Below are 17,270 nucleotides of genomic sequence, written 5' to 3' on the forward strand. Positions count from 1 at the left end.
CTGTGTATGGGCTCTGGTGTAAATCCATACGGGATTCACAGCAGAGCTCTGTTTGTCCGTGCCGAGGTGCCGGAGCTCACTATGCGGCTGTGACATGAGCGACTGATTTGAGTTGTTGTCTTCACCGTTACTGTCTCCACACGGGCTCTGTTGGAGAGGTGGGATCTGGGGAACGCAGTGCAGGGGCGGGGCGGGGTTACAGCGGGAGCGGCCCAGGATGCTCCTCTGACGTTGTGCCAACACTGGCTTGTGTTTATGAATCCACTCATCTCATTTTTTTAAATCTATATTGTTGTTGTTGTTATTGTTACTGTTTTATTGTTTCACTTTACTTAAAAGACAGAGTCATGACAGACAGACAAGCAGACACAGACACTGACAGAGACAGATACACTCACACAAACGTAAGGAGAACAGCACAGAGACAGACACACACACAATCTCACGCACTCACACTGACAGACAGACAGACAGACAGAGAGCTGTAATTACTGAGCTAAAATGATCATAAGCCATTTTAATTAGGGCAGTTTTATTGTTAATTGTACACTGTGTCCAAGTGATTTCACTGTGTGAGTGTGTGAGTGTCAGTGAGTGTGTGTCAGTGAGTGTGTGTGAGTGTCAGTGAATGTGTGTCAGTGTGTGTGTGAGTGTGTGTCAGTGAGTTTGTGTGAGTGTGTGTGTGAGTGTCTTTGCCCCACCTCTCTCACTCTCAGACCTCTACCCTAAGTTATTGTTATAATTCTTATTTGTATCTTTTTGTTGTTGTTACTGTTGACAATATGATTAATTATGATTGCTGTCGTTGTTGTTATTATTTTGTAATAAATCAATTTGAAAACAAACCAAAAAAATTTACTAAAGAGCACCAGCTACGACTTCTTGCTTCTGTATCCTGAGATTATTGACTGACTGACATACTGACTGATATACTGACACACTGGCACCCTGACTGATGGACTGATACTGACTGATGGACTGATACTGACTGATGGACAGACACACTGATACACTGACACACTGACTGATATACTGACACACTGTCTGATATACTGATATACTGACACACTGACTGATACACTGACACTGATATACTGACACACTGACTGATGGACTGACACACTGATATACTGACACACTGACATACTGACACACTGACTGATGGACTGACACACTGATATACTGAAACACTGACTGATGGACTGACACACTGACTGACTGTCAGTTTCTGTATCTTTGCCAGTCTGAGTCTGTGTGTTTCTGTCTGCAAACTCCCAGTATATCTTTTCTTAGCTGTAGTAATTACATCCCATGGCCACTAGAGGGGGCGCTAGCACAGGTTTTTGGCTGTATGATTGCCGATGAACGTGTAATGGAACATAAATGTGTCCATTCAGAATTCGACTGAAGAACTGATCTGTACTGTATAGTACTGCGCCAGACCTCACCTGGACTACACTACACTGACTGACTGATGCACTGACACACTCTCACACACATCTGTTTTCCAGATGTAGACACTCAAATATTCCAGATGTTTTTCTAAACTGTGCCCAGAGAGAGAGATAATAAGAAAAGGAGAGAGAGAGGGGGAAAGAGGGAACAAGGGAAAAAGGGAGCAAGAATAACAGAGAGAGGGAGAGGCATGTACAAAGCCAAAGAGATGGTTAATGGGGGGAAATAAGGGAAAACTGGATTGAGAACAGAGACAGAGGGAGGAAGAAAAAGACAGGAAGAAAGGGTGGGAGAAAACGGAATTGGAGGGAATAGTGAGAGAGGAGGAGGAGAAAGAAGGGGGCAGAACAGAAAAGGAGAGCAAGGGAGTAAATACAGTGGAAAAGAGGAGGAGTGGCTGGGTGTGGCTCGTTGCTGGATGAGTCAGAATCTGGGTTTCTAAGCAACCGCACTGAATGTTTTCTTTCCAAATCTTGCAAATATAAGACAAAAAGAAAAAGGAGGAATAATAAACAACAATCTGGTTTTCATTGAGATCAGAAGGGAGAGGACTGGAGAGAGAGAGAGAGAGCAGTTTGAATGCATTGCATATCCTGTAGAACAGCATGTATACACTGCACTGATCTATATAGACCAGCTGTACACACTGCACAGCTGGTCTATATAGACTGTATACATTGCACACCTGGTCTATATACACTGTACACACTGCACACCTGGTCTATAGACTGTATACACTGCACACCTGGTCTATATAGACTGTATACACTGCACACCTGGTCTATATAGACTGTATACACTGCACACCTGGTCTATATAGACTGTACACACTGCACACCTGGTCTATAGACTGTATACACTGTACACCTGGTCTATATAGACTGTATACACTGGACACCTGGTCTATAGACTGTATACACTGCACACCTGGTCTATATAGACTGTATACACTGCACACCTGGTCTATATAGACTGTATACACTGCACACCTGGTCTATATAGACTGTACACACTGCACACCTGGTCTATAGACTGTATACACTGTACACCTGGTCTATATAGACTGTATACACTGGACACCTGGTCTATAGACTGTATACACTGCACACCTGGTCTATATAGACTGTATACACTGCACACCTGGTCTATATAGACTGTACACACTGCATACCTGGTCTATATAGACTGTATACACTGCACACCTGGTCTATATAGACTGTACACACTGCACACCTGGTTTATAGACTGTATACACTGCACACCTGGTCTATATAGACTGTATACACTGCACTGGTCTATATAGACTGTATACACTGCACACCTGGTCTATATAGACTGTACACACTGCACACCTGGTCTATATAGACTGTATACACTGCACACCTGGTCTATAGACTGTATACACTGCACACCTGGTCTATAGACTGTATACACTGGACACCTGGTCTATAGACTGTATACACTGCACACCTGGTCTATATAGACTGTACACACTGCACACCTAGTCTATATAGACTGTATACACTGCACACCTGGTCTATATAGACTGTATACACTGCACACCTGGTCTATATAGACTGTATACACTGCACACCTGGTCTATGAACTGTACACACTGCACACCTGGTCTATATAGACTGTACACACTGCACACCTGGTCTATATAGACTGTATACACTGTACACCTGGTCTATATATACTGTACACACTGCACACCTGGTCTATATAGACTGTACACACTGCACACCTGGTCTATATAGACTGTACACACTGCACACCTGGTCTATATAGACTGTACACACTGGACACCTGGTCTATAGACTGTATACACTGCACACCTGGTCTATATAGACTGTATACACTGCACACCTGGTCTATATAGACTGTACACACTGCATACCTGGTCTATATAGACTGTATACACTGCACACCTGGTCTATATAGACTGTACACACTGCACACCTGGTTTATAGACTGTATACACTGCACACCTGGTCTATATAGACTGTATACACTGCACTGGTCTATATAGACTGTATACACTGCACACCTGGTCTATATAGACTGTACACACTGCACACCTGGTCTATATAGACTGTATACACTGCACACCTGGTCTATAGACTGTATACACTGCACACCTGGTCTATAGACTGTATACACTGGACACCTGGTCTATAGACTGTATACACTGCACACCTGGTCTATATAGACTGTACACACTGCACACCTAGTCTATATAGACTGTATACACTGCACACCTGGTCTATATAGACTGTACACACTGCACACCTGGTCTATATAGACTGTACACACTGCACACCTGGTCTATATAGACTGTACACACTGCACACCTGGTCTATATAGACTGTACACACTGCACACCTGGTCTATATAGACTGTATACACTGCACACCTGGTCTATATAGACTGTATACACTGCACACCTGGTCTATATAGACTGTATACACTGGACACCTGGTCTATAGACTGTATACACTGCACACCTGGTCTATATACACTGTATACACTGCACACCTGGTCTATATAGACTGTACACACTGCATACCTGGTCTATATAGACTGTATACACTGCACACCTGGTCTATATAGACTGTACACACTGCACACCTGGTTTATAGACTGTATACACTGCACACCTGGTCTATATAGACTGTATACACTGCACACCTGGTCTATATAGACTGTATACACTGCACTGGTCTATATAGACTGTATACACTGCACACCTGGTCTATATAGACTGTACACACTGCACACCTGGTCTATATAGACTGTATACACTGCACACCTGGTCTATAGACTGTACACACTGCACACCTAGTCTATATAGACTGTACACACTGCACACCTGGTCTATATAGACTGTATACACTGCACACCTGGTCTATATAGACTGTACACACTGCACACCTGGTCTATATAGACTGTATACACTGCACACCTGGTCTATGAACTGTACACACTGCACACCTGGTCTATATAGACTGTACACACTGCACACCTGGTCTATATAGACTGTATACACTGGACACCTGGTCTACAGACTGTATACACTGCACACCTGGTCTATATAGACTGTATACACTGCACACCTGGTCTATATAGACTGCATACACTGCACACCTGGTCTATATAGACTGTACACACTGCATACCTGGTCTATATAGACTGTATACACTGCACACCTGGTCTATATAGACTGTACACACTGCACACCTGGTTTATAGACTGTATACACTGCACACCTGGTCTATATAGACTGTATACACTGCACACCTGGTCTATATAGACTGTATACACTGCACTGGTCTATATAGACTGTATACACTGCACACCTGGTCTATATAGACTGTACACACTGCACACCTGGTCTATATAGACTGTATACACTGCACACCTGGTCTATATAGACTGTACACACTGCACACCTGGTCTATATAGACTGTATACACTGCACACCTGGTCTATATAGACTGTACACACTGCACACCTGGTCTATATAGACTGCATACACTGCACACCTGGTCTATATAGACTGTATACACTGCACACCTGGTCTATATAGACTGTACACACTGCACACCTGGTCTATATAGACTGTATACACTGCACACCTGGTCTATGAACTGTACACACTGCACACCTGGTCTATATAGACTGTACACACTGCACACCTGGTCTATATAGACTGTATACACTGGACACCTGGTCTATAGACTGTATACACTGCACACCTGGTCTATATAGACTGTATACACTGCACACCTGGTCTATATAGACTGCATACACTGCACACCTGGTCTATATAGACTGTACACACTGCACACCTGGTCTATATAGACTGTATACACTGGACACCTGGTCTATAGACTGTATACACTGCACACCTGGTCTATATAGACTGCATACACTGCACACCTGGTCTATATAGACTGTATACACTGCACACCTGGTCAATATAGACTGTACACACTGCACACCTGGTCTATATAGACTGCATACACTGCACACCTGGTCTATATAGACTGTATACACTGCACACCTGGTCTTCATAGACTGTACACACTGCACACCTGGTCTATAGACTGTATACACTGCACACCTGGTCTATATAGACTGTACACACTGCACACCTGGTCTATATAGACTGTATACACTGCACACCTGGTCTATATAGACTGTACACACTGTACACCTGGTCTATATATACTGTACACACTGCACACCTGGTCTATATAGACTGTACACACTGCACACCTGGTCTATATAGACTGTATACACTGCACACCTGGTCTATATAGACTGTACACACTGCATACCTGGTCTATATAGACTGTATACACTGCACACCTGGTCTATATAGACTGTACACACTGCACACCTGGTTTATAGACTGTATACACTGCACACCTGGTCTATATAGACTGTATACACTGCACTGGTCTATATAGACTGTATACACTGCACACCTGGTCTATATAGACTGTACACACTGCACACCTGGTCTATATAGACTGTATACACTGCACACCTGGTCTATAGACTGTATACACTGCACACCTGGTCTATATAGACTGTACACACTGCACACCTAGTCTATATAGACTGTATACACTGCACACCTGGTCTATATAGAATGTATACACTGCACACCTGGTCTATATAGACTGTACACACTGCACACCTGGTCTATATAGACTGTATACACTGTACACCTGGTCTATATATACTGTACACACTGCACACCTGGTCTATATAGACTGTACACACTGCACACCTGGTCTATATAGACTGTACACACTGGACACCTGGTCTATAGACTGTATACACTGCACACCTGGTCTATATAGACTGTATACACTGCACACCTGGTCTATATAGACTGTATACACTGGACACCTGGTCTATAGACTGTATACACTGCACACCTGGTCTATATACACTGTATACACTGCACACCTGGTCTATATAGACTGTACACACTGCATACCTGGTCTATATAGACTGTATACACTGCACACCTGGTCTATATAGACTGTACACACTGCACACCTGGTTTATAGACTGTATACACTGCACACCTGGTCTATATAGACTGTATACACTGCACACCTGGTCTATATAGACTGTATACACTGCACTGGTCTATATAGACTGTATACACTGCACACCTGGTCTATAGACTGTATACACTGCACACCTGGTCTATATAGACTGTACACACTGCACACCTAGTCTATATAGACTGTATACACTGCACACCTGGTCTATATAGAATGTATACACTGCACACCTGGTCTATATAGACTGTACACACTGCACACCTGGTCTATATAGACTGTATACACTGTACACCTGGTCTATATATACTGTACACACTGCACACCTGGTCTATATAGACTGTACACACTGCACACCTGGTCTATATAGACTGTACACACTGGACACCTGGTCTATAGACTGTATACACTGCACACCTGGTCTATATAGACTGTATACACTGCACTCCTGGTCTATATAGACTGTATACACTGGACACCTGGTCTATAGACTGTATACACTGCACACCTGGTCTATATACACTGTATACACTGCACACCTGGTCTATATAGACTGTACACACTGCATACCTGGTCTATATAGACTGTATACACTGCACACCTGGTCTATATAGACTGTACACACTGCACACCTGGTTTATAGACTGTATACACTGCACACCTGGTCTATATAGACTGTATACACTGCACACCTGGTCTATATAGACTGTATACACTGCACTGGTCTATATAGACTGTATACACTGCACACCTGGTCTATATAGACTGTACACACTGCACACCTGGTCTATAGACTGTATACACTGCACACCTGGTCTATATAGACTGTACACACTGCACACCTGGTCTATATAGACTGTATACACTGGACACCTGGTCTATAGACTGTATACACTGCACACCTGGTCTATATAGACTGTATACACTGCACACCTGGTCAATATAGACTGTACACACTGCACACCTGGTCTATATAGACTGCATACACTGCACACCTGGTCTATATAGACTGCATACACTACACACCTGGTCTATATAGACTGTATACACTGCACACCTGGTCTATAGACTGTACACACTGCACACCTGGTCTATATAGACTGTATACACTGCACACCTGGTCTATATAGACTGCATACACTGTACACCTGGTCTATATAGACTGTATACACTGCACACCTGGTCTTCATAGACTGTACACACTGCACACCTGGTCTATAGACTGTATACACTGCACACCTGGTCTATATAGACTGTACACACTGCACACCTGGTTTATAGACTGTATACACTGCACACCTGGTCTATATAGACTGTATACACTGCACACCTGGTCTATATAGACTGTATACACTGCACTGGTCTATATAGACTGTATACACTGCACACCTGGTCTATAGACTGTATACACTGCACACCTGGTCTATATAGACTGTACACACTGCACACCTAGTCTATATAGACTGTATACACTGCACACCTGGTCTATATAGAATGTATACACTGCACACCTGGTCTATATAGACTGTACACACTGCACACCTGGTCTATATAGACTGTATACACTGTACACCTGGTCTATATATACTGTACACACTGCACACCTGGTCTATATAGACTGTACACACTGCACACCTGGTCTATATAGACTGTACACACTGGACACCTGGTCTATAGACTGTATACACTGCACACCTGGTCTATATAGACTGTATACACTGCACTCCTGGTCTATATAGACTGTATACACTGGACACCTGGTCTATAGACTGTATACACTGCACACCTGGTCTATATACACTGTATACACTGCACACCTGGTCTATATAGACTGTACACACTGCATACCTGGTCTATATAGACTGTATACACTGCACACCTGGTCTATATAGACTGTACACACTGCACACCTGGTTTATAGACTGTATACACTGCACACCTGGTCTATATAGACTGTATACACTGCACACCTGGTCTATATAGACTGTATACACTGCACTGGTCTATATAGACTGTATACACTGCACACCTGGTCTATATAGACTGTACACACTGCACACCTGGTCTATAGACTGTATACACTGCACACCTGGTCTATATAGACTGTACACACTGCACACCTAGTCTATATAGACTGTATACACTGCACACCTGGTCTATAGACTGTATACACTGCACACCTGGTCTATATAGACTGTACACACTGCACACCTAGTCTATATAGACTGTATACACTGCACACCTGGTCTATATAGAATGTATACACTGCACACCTGGTCTATATAGACTGTACACACTGCACACCTGGTCTATATAGACTGTATACACTGTACACCTGGTCTATATATACTGTACACACTGCACACCTGGTCTATATAGACTGTACACACTGCACACCTGGTCTATATAGACTGTACACACTGGACACCTGGTCTATAGACTGTATACACTGCACACCTGGTCTATATAGACTGTATACACTGCACACCTGGTCTATATAGACTGTATACACTGGACACCTGGTCTATAGACTGTATACACTGCACACCTGGTCTATATACACTGTATACACTGCACACCTGGTCTATATAGACTGTACACACTGCATACCTGGTCTATATAGACTGTATACACTGCACACCTGGTCTATATAGACTGTACACACTGCACACCTGGTTTATAGACTGTATACACTGCACACCTGGTCTATATAGACTGTATACACTGCACACCTGGTCTATATAGACTGTATACACTGCACTGGTCTATATAGACTGTATACACTGCACACCTGGTCTATAGACTGTATACACTGCACACCTGGTCTATATAGACTGTACACACTGCACACCTAGTCTATATAGACTGTATACACTGCACACCTGGTCTATATAGAATGTATACACTGCACACCTGGTCTATATAGACTGTACACACTGCACACCTGGTCTATATAGACTGTATACACTGTACACCTGGTCTATATATACTGTACACACTGCACACCTGGTCTATATAGACTGTACACACTGCACACCTGGTCTATATAGACTGTACACACTGGACACCTGGTCTATAGACTGTATACACTGCACACCTGGTCTATATAGACTGTATACACTGCACTCCTGGTCTATATAGACTGTATACACTGGACACCTGGTCTATAGACTGTATACACTGCACACCTGGTCTATATACACTGTATACACTGCACACCTGGTCTATATAGACTGTACACACTGCATACCTGGTCTATATAGACTGTATACACTGCACACCTGGTCTATATAGACTGTACACACTGCACACCTGGTTTATAGACTGTATACACTGCACACCTGGTCTATATAGACTGTATACACTGCACACCTGGTCTATATAGACTGTATACACTGCACTGGTCTATATAGACTGTATACACTGCACACCTGGTCTATATAGACTGTACACACTGCACACCTGGTCTATAGACTGTATACACTGCACACCTGGTCTATATAGACTGTACACACTGCACACCTGGTCTATATAGACTGTATACACTGGACACCTGGTCTATAGACTGTATACACTGCACACCTGGTCTATATAGACTGTATACACTGCACACCTGGTCAATATAGACTGTACACACTGCACACCTGGTCTATATAGACTGCATACACTGCACACCTGGTCTATATAGACTGCATACACTACACACCTGGTCTATATAGACTGTATACACTGCACACCTGGTCTATAGACTGTACACACTGCACACCTGGTCTATATAGACTGTATACACTGCACACCTGGTCTATATAGACTGCATACACTGTACACCTGGTCTATATAGACTGTATACACTGCACACCTGGTCTTCATAGACTGTACACACTGCACACCTGGTCTATAGACTGTATACACTGCACACCTGGTCTATATAGACTGTACACACTGCACACCTGGTTTATAGACTGTATACACTGCACACCTGGTCTATATAGACTGTATACACTGCACACCTGGTCTATATAGACTGTATACACTGCACTGGTCTATATAGACTGTATACACTGCACACCTGGTCTATAGACTGTATACACTGCACACCTGGTCTATATAGACTGTACACACTGCACACCTAGTCTATATAGACTGTATACACTGCACACCTGGTCTATATAGAATGTATACACTGCACACCTGGTCTATATAGACTGTACACACTGCACACCTGGTCTATATAGACTGTATACACTGTACACCTGGTCTATATATACTGTACACACTGCACACCTGGTCTATATAGACTGTACACACTGCACACCTGGTCTATATAGACTGTACACACTGGACACCTGGTCTATAGACTGTATACACTGCACACCTGGTCTATATAGACTGTATACACTGCACTCCTGGTCTATATAGACTGTATACACTGGACACCTGGTCTATAGACTGTATACACTGCACACCTGGTCTATATACACTGTATACACTGCACACCTGGTCTATATAGACTGTACACACTGCATACCTGGTCTATATAGACTGTATACACTGCACACCTGGTCTATATAGACTGTACACACTGCACACCTGGTTTATAGACTGTATACACTGCACACCTGGTCTATATAGACTGTATACACTGCACACCTGGTCTATATAGACTGTATACACTGCACTGGTCTATATAGACTGTATACACTGCACACCTGGTCTATATAGACTGTACACACTGCACACCTGGTCTATAGACTGTATACACTGCACACCTGGTCTATATAGACTGTACACACTGCACACCTAGTCTATATAGACTGTATACACTGCACACCTGGTCTATATAGACTGTATACACTGCACACCTGGTCTATATAGACTGTACACACTGCACACCTGGTCTATATAGACTGTATACACTGCACACCTGGTCTATGAACTGTACACACTGCACACCTGGTCTATATAGACTGTACACACTGCACACCTGGTCTATATAGACTGTATACACTGGACACCTGGTCTATAGACTGTATACACTGCACACCTGGTCTATATAGACTGTATACACTGCACACCTGGTCTATATAGACTGCATACACTGCACACCTGGTCTATATAGACTGTATACACTGCACACCTGGTCTATAGACTGTATACACTGCACACCTGGTCTATAGACTGTATACACTGGACACCTGGTCTATAGACTGTATACACTGCACACCTGGTCTATATAGACTGTACACACTGCACACCTAGTCTATATAGACTGTATACACTGCACACCTGGTCTATATAGACTGTATACACTGCACACCTGGTCTATAGACTGTACACACTGCACACCTGGTCTATATAGACTGTATACACTGCACACCTGGTCTATATAGACTGCATACACTGCACACCTGGTCTATATAGACTGTATACACTGCACACCTGGTCTTCATAGACTGTACACACTGCACACCTGGTCTATAGACTGTATACACTGCACACCTGGTCTATATAGACTGTACACACTGCACACCTGGTCTATATAGACTGTACACACTGCACACCTGGTCTATAGACTGTATACACTGTACACCTGGTCTATATAGACTGTATACACTGGACACCTGGTCTATAGACTGTATACACTGCACACCTGGTCTATATAGACTGTATACACTGCACACCTGGTCTATATAGACTGTACACACTGCATACCTGGTCTATATAGACTGTATACACTGCACACCTGGTCTATATAGACTGTATACACTGCACACCTGGTCTATATAGACTGTACACACTGCACACCTGGTCTATATAGACTGTATACACTGGACACCTGGTCTATAGACTGTATACACTGCACACCTGGTCTATATAGACTGTATACACTGCACACCTGGTCAATATAGACTGTACACACTGCACACCTGGTCTATATAGACTGCATACACTGCACACCTGGTCTATATAGACTGCATACACTACACACCTGGTCTATATAGACTGTATACACTGCACACCTGGTCTATAGACTGTACACACTGCACACCTGGTCTATATAGACTGTATACACTGCACACCTGGTCTATATAGACTGCATACACTGCACACCTGGTCTATATAGACTGTATACACTGCACACCTGGTCTTCATAGACTGTACACACTGCACACCTGGTCTATAGACTGTATACACTGCACACCTGGTCTATATAGACTGTACACACTGCACACCTGGTCTATATAGACTGTATACACTGCACACCTGGTCTATATAGACTGTACACACTGTACACCTGGTCTATATATACTGTACACACTGCACACCTGGTCTATATAGACTGTACACACTGCACACCTGGTCTATAGACTGTATACACTGTACACCTGGTCTATATAGACTGTATACACTGGACACCTGGTCTATAGACTGTATACACTGCACACCTGGTCTATATAGACTGTATACACTGCACACCTGGTCTATATAGACTGTACACACTGCATACCTGGTCTATATAGACTGTATACACTGCACACCTGGTCTATATAGACTGTACACACTGCACACCTGGTTTATAGACTGTATACACTGCACACCTGGTCTATATAGACTGTATACACTGCACTGGTCTATATAGACTGTATACACTGCACACCTGGTCTATATAGACTGTACACACTGCACACCTGGTCTATATAGACTGTATACACTGCACACCTGGTCTATAGACTGTATACACTGGACACCTGGTCTATAGACTGTATACACTGCACACCTGGTCTATATAGACTGTACACACTGCACACCTAGTCTATATAGACTGTATACACTGCACACCTGGTCTATATAGACTGTATACACTGCACACCTGGTCTATATAGACTGTACACACTGCACACCTGGTCTATATAGACTGTATACACTGCATACCTGGTCTATGAACTGTACACACTGCACACCTGGTCTATATAGACTGTACACACTGCACACCTGGTCTATATAGACTGTATACACTGGACACCTGGTCTATAGACTGTATACACTACACACCTGGTCTATATAGACTGTATACACTGCACACCTGGTCTATATAGACTGCATACACTGCACACCTGGTCTATATAGACTGTATACACTGCACACCTGGTCAATATAGACTGTACACACTGCACACCTGGTCTATATAGACTGTACACACTGCACACCTGGTCTATATAGACTGTACACACTGCACACCTGGTCTATATAGACTGTACACACTGCACACCTGGTCTATATAGACTGTACACACTGCACACCTGGTCTATATAGACTGTATACACTGCACACCTGGTCTATATAGACTGTACACACTGCACACCTGGTCTATATAGACTGTATACACTGGACACCTGGTCTATAGACTGTATACACTACACACCTGGTCTATATAGACTGTATACACTGTACACCTGGTCTATATAGACTGTATACACTGCACACCTGGTCTATATAGACTGCATACACTGCACACCTGGTCTATATAGACTGTATACACTGCACACCTTGTCAATATAGACTGTACACACTGCACACCTGGTCTATATAGACTGTACACACTGCACACCTGGTCTATATAGACTGTACACACTGCACACCTGGTCTATAGACTGTATACACTGCACACCTGGTCTATATAGACTGTACACTCTGCACACCTGCTCTATATAGACTGTACACACTGCACACCTGGTCTATATAGACTGTATACACTGCACACCTGGTCTATATAGACTGTATACACTGTACACCTGGTCTATATAGACTGTACACACTGCACACCTGGTCTATATAGACTGTATACACTGGACACCTGGTCTATAGACTGTATACACTGGACACCTGGTCTATAGACTGTATACACTGCACACCTGGTCTATATAGACTGCATACACTGCACACCTGGTCTATATAGACTGTATACACTGCACACCTGGTCTATATAGACTGTATACACTGCACACCTGGTCTATATAGACTGTATACACTGCACACCTGGTCTATATAGACTGCATACACTGCACACCTGGTCTATATAGACTGTATACACTGCACACCTGGTCTATAGACTGTATACACTGCACACCTGGTCTATATAGACTGTATACACTGGACACCTGGTCTATATAGACTGTATACACTGCACACCTGGTCTATATAGACTGCATACACTGCACACCTGGTCTATATAGACTGTATACACTGCACACCTGGTCAATATAGACTGTACACACTGCACACCTTGTCTATATAGACTGTACACACTGCACACCTGGTCTATAGACTGTATACACTGCACACCTGGTCTATATAGACTGTATACACTGCACACCTGGTCTATAGACTGTATACACTGCACACCTGGTCTATAGACTGTATACACTGCACACCTGGTCTATATAGACTGTACACACTGCACACCTGGTCTATATAGACTGTATACACTGGACACCTGGTCTATATAGACTGTATACACTGCACACCTGGTCTATATAGACTGCATACACTGCACACCTGGTCTATATAGACTGTATACACTGCACACCTGGTCAATATAGACTGTACACACTGCACACCTGGTCTATATAGACTGTACACACTGCACACCTGGTCTATAGACTGTATACACTGCACACCTGGTCTATATAGACTGTATACACTGCACACCTGGTCTATAGACTGTATACACTGCACACCTGGTCTATAGACTGTATACACTGTACACCTGGTCTATATGCACTGCACACCTGTCTATATAGACTGTATACACTGTACACCTGGTCTATATAGACTGCATACACTGCACACCTGGTCTATATAGACTGCATACACTGCACACCTGGTCTATATAGACTGTATACACTGCACACCTGGTCTATATAGACTGTATACACTGCACACCTGGTCTATATAGACTGTACACACTGCACACCTGGTCTATATAGACTGTACACACTGCACACCTGGTCTATATAGACTGTATACACTGGACACCTGGTCTATAGACTGTATACACTGCACACCTGGTCTATATAGACTGTACACACTGCACACCTGGTCTATAGACTGTATACACTGCACACCTGGTCTATATAGACTGTACACACTGCACACCTGGTCTATATAGACTGTATACACTGCACACCTGGTCTATATAGACTGTACACACTGCACACCTGGTCTATATAGACTGTACACACTGGACAACTGGTCTATATAGACTGTATACACTGCACACCTGGTCTATATAGACTGCATACACTGCACACCTGGTCTATATAGACTGTATACACTGCACACCTGGTCTATAGACTGTATACACTGCACACCTGGTCTATATAGACTGTACACACTGCACACCTGGTCTATATAGACTGTATACACTGGACACCTGGTCTATATAGACTGTATACACTGCACACCTGGTCTATATAGACTGCATACACTGCACACCTGGTCTATATAGACTGTATACACTGCACACCTGGTCAATATAGACTGTACACACTGCACACCTGGTCTATATAGACTGTATACACTGCACACCTGGTCTATATAGACTGTATACACTGCACACCTGGTCTATAGACTGTATACACTGCACACCTGGTCTATAGACTGCATACACTGCACACCTGGTCTATATAGACTGTATACACTGCACACCTGGTCAATATAGACTGTACACACTGCACACCTGGTCTATATAGACTGTACACACTGCACACCTGGTCTATAGACTGTATACACTGCACACCTGGTCTATATAGACTGTATACACTGCACACCTGGTCTATAGACTGTATACACTGCACACCTGGTCTATAGACTGTATACACTGTACACCTGGTCTATATGCACTGCACACCTGTCTATATAGACTGTATACACTGTACACCTGGTCTATATAGACTGCATACACTGCACACCTGGTCTATATAGACTGTATACACTGCACACCTGGTCTATAGACTGTACACACTGCACACCTGGTCTATATAGACTGTACACACTGCACACCTGGTCTATAGACTGTATACACTGCACACCTGGTCTATATAGACTGTACACACTGCACACCTGGTCTATATAGACTGTATACACTGGACACCTGGTCTATATAGACTGTATACACTGCACACCTGGTCTATATAGACTGCATACACTGCACACCTGGTCTATATAGACTGTATACACTGCACACCTGGTCAATATAGACTGTACACACTGCACACCTGGTCTATATAGACTGTATACACTGCACACCTGGTCTATATAGACTGTACACACTGCACACCTGGTCTATATAGACTGTATACACTGCACACCTGGTCTATAGACTGTATACACTGTACACCTGGTCTATATGCACTGCACACCTGTCTATATAGACTGTATACACTGTACACCTGGTCTATATAGACTGCATACACTGCACACCTGGTCTATATAGACTGTATACACTGCACACCTGGTCTATAGACTGTACACACTGCACACCTGGTCTATATAGACTGTATACACTGCACACCTGGTCTATAGACTGTATACACTGCACACCTGGTCTATATAGACTGTACACACTGCACACCTGGTCTATAGACTCTATACACTGTACACCTGGTCTATATGCACTGCACACCTGTCTATATAGACTGTATACACTGTATACCTGGTCTATATAGACTG

This window comes from Amia ocellicauda, chromosome 6 (assembly GCF_036373705.1).
Source record: "Amia ocellicauda isolate fAmiCal2 chromosome 6, fAmiCal2.hap1, whole genome shotgun sequence".
NCBI classification, from domain to species: Eukaryota; Metazoa; Chordata; class Actinopteri; order Amiiformes; family Amiidae; genus Amia; species Amia ocellicauda.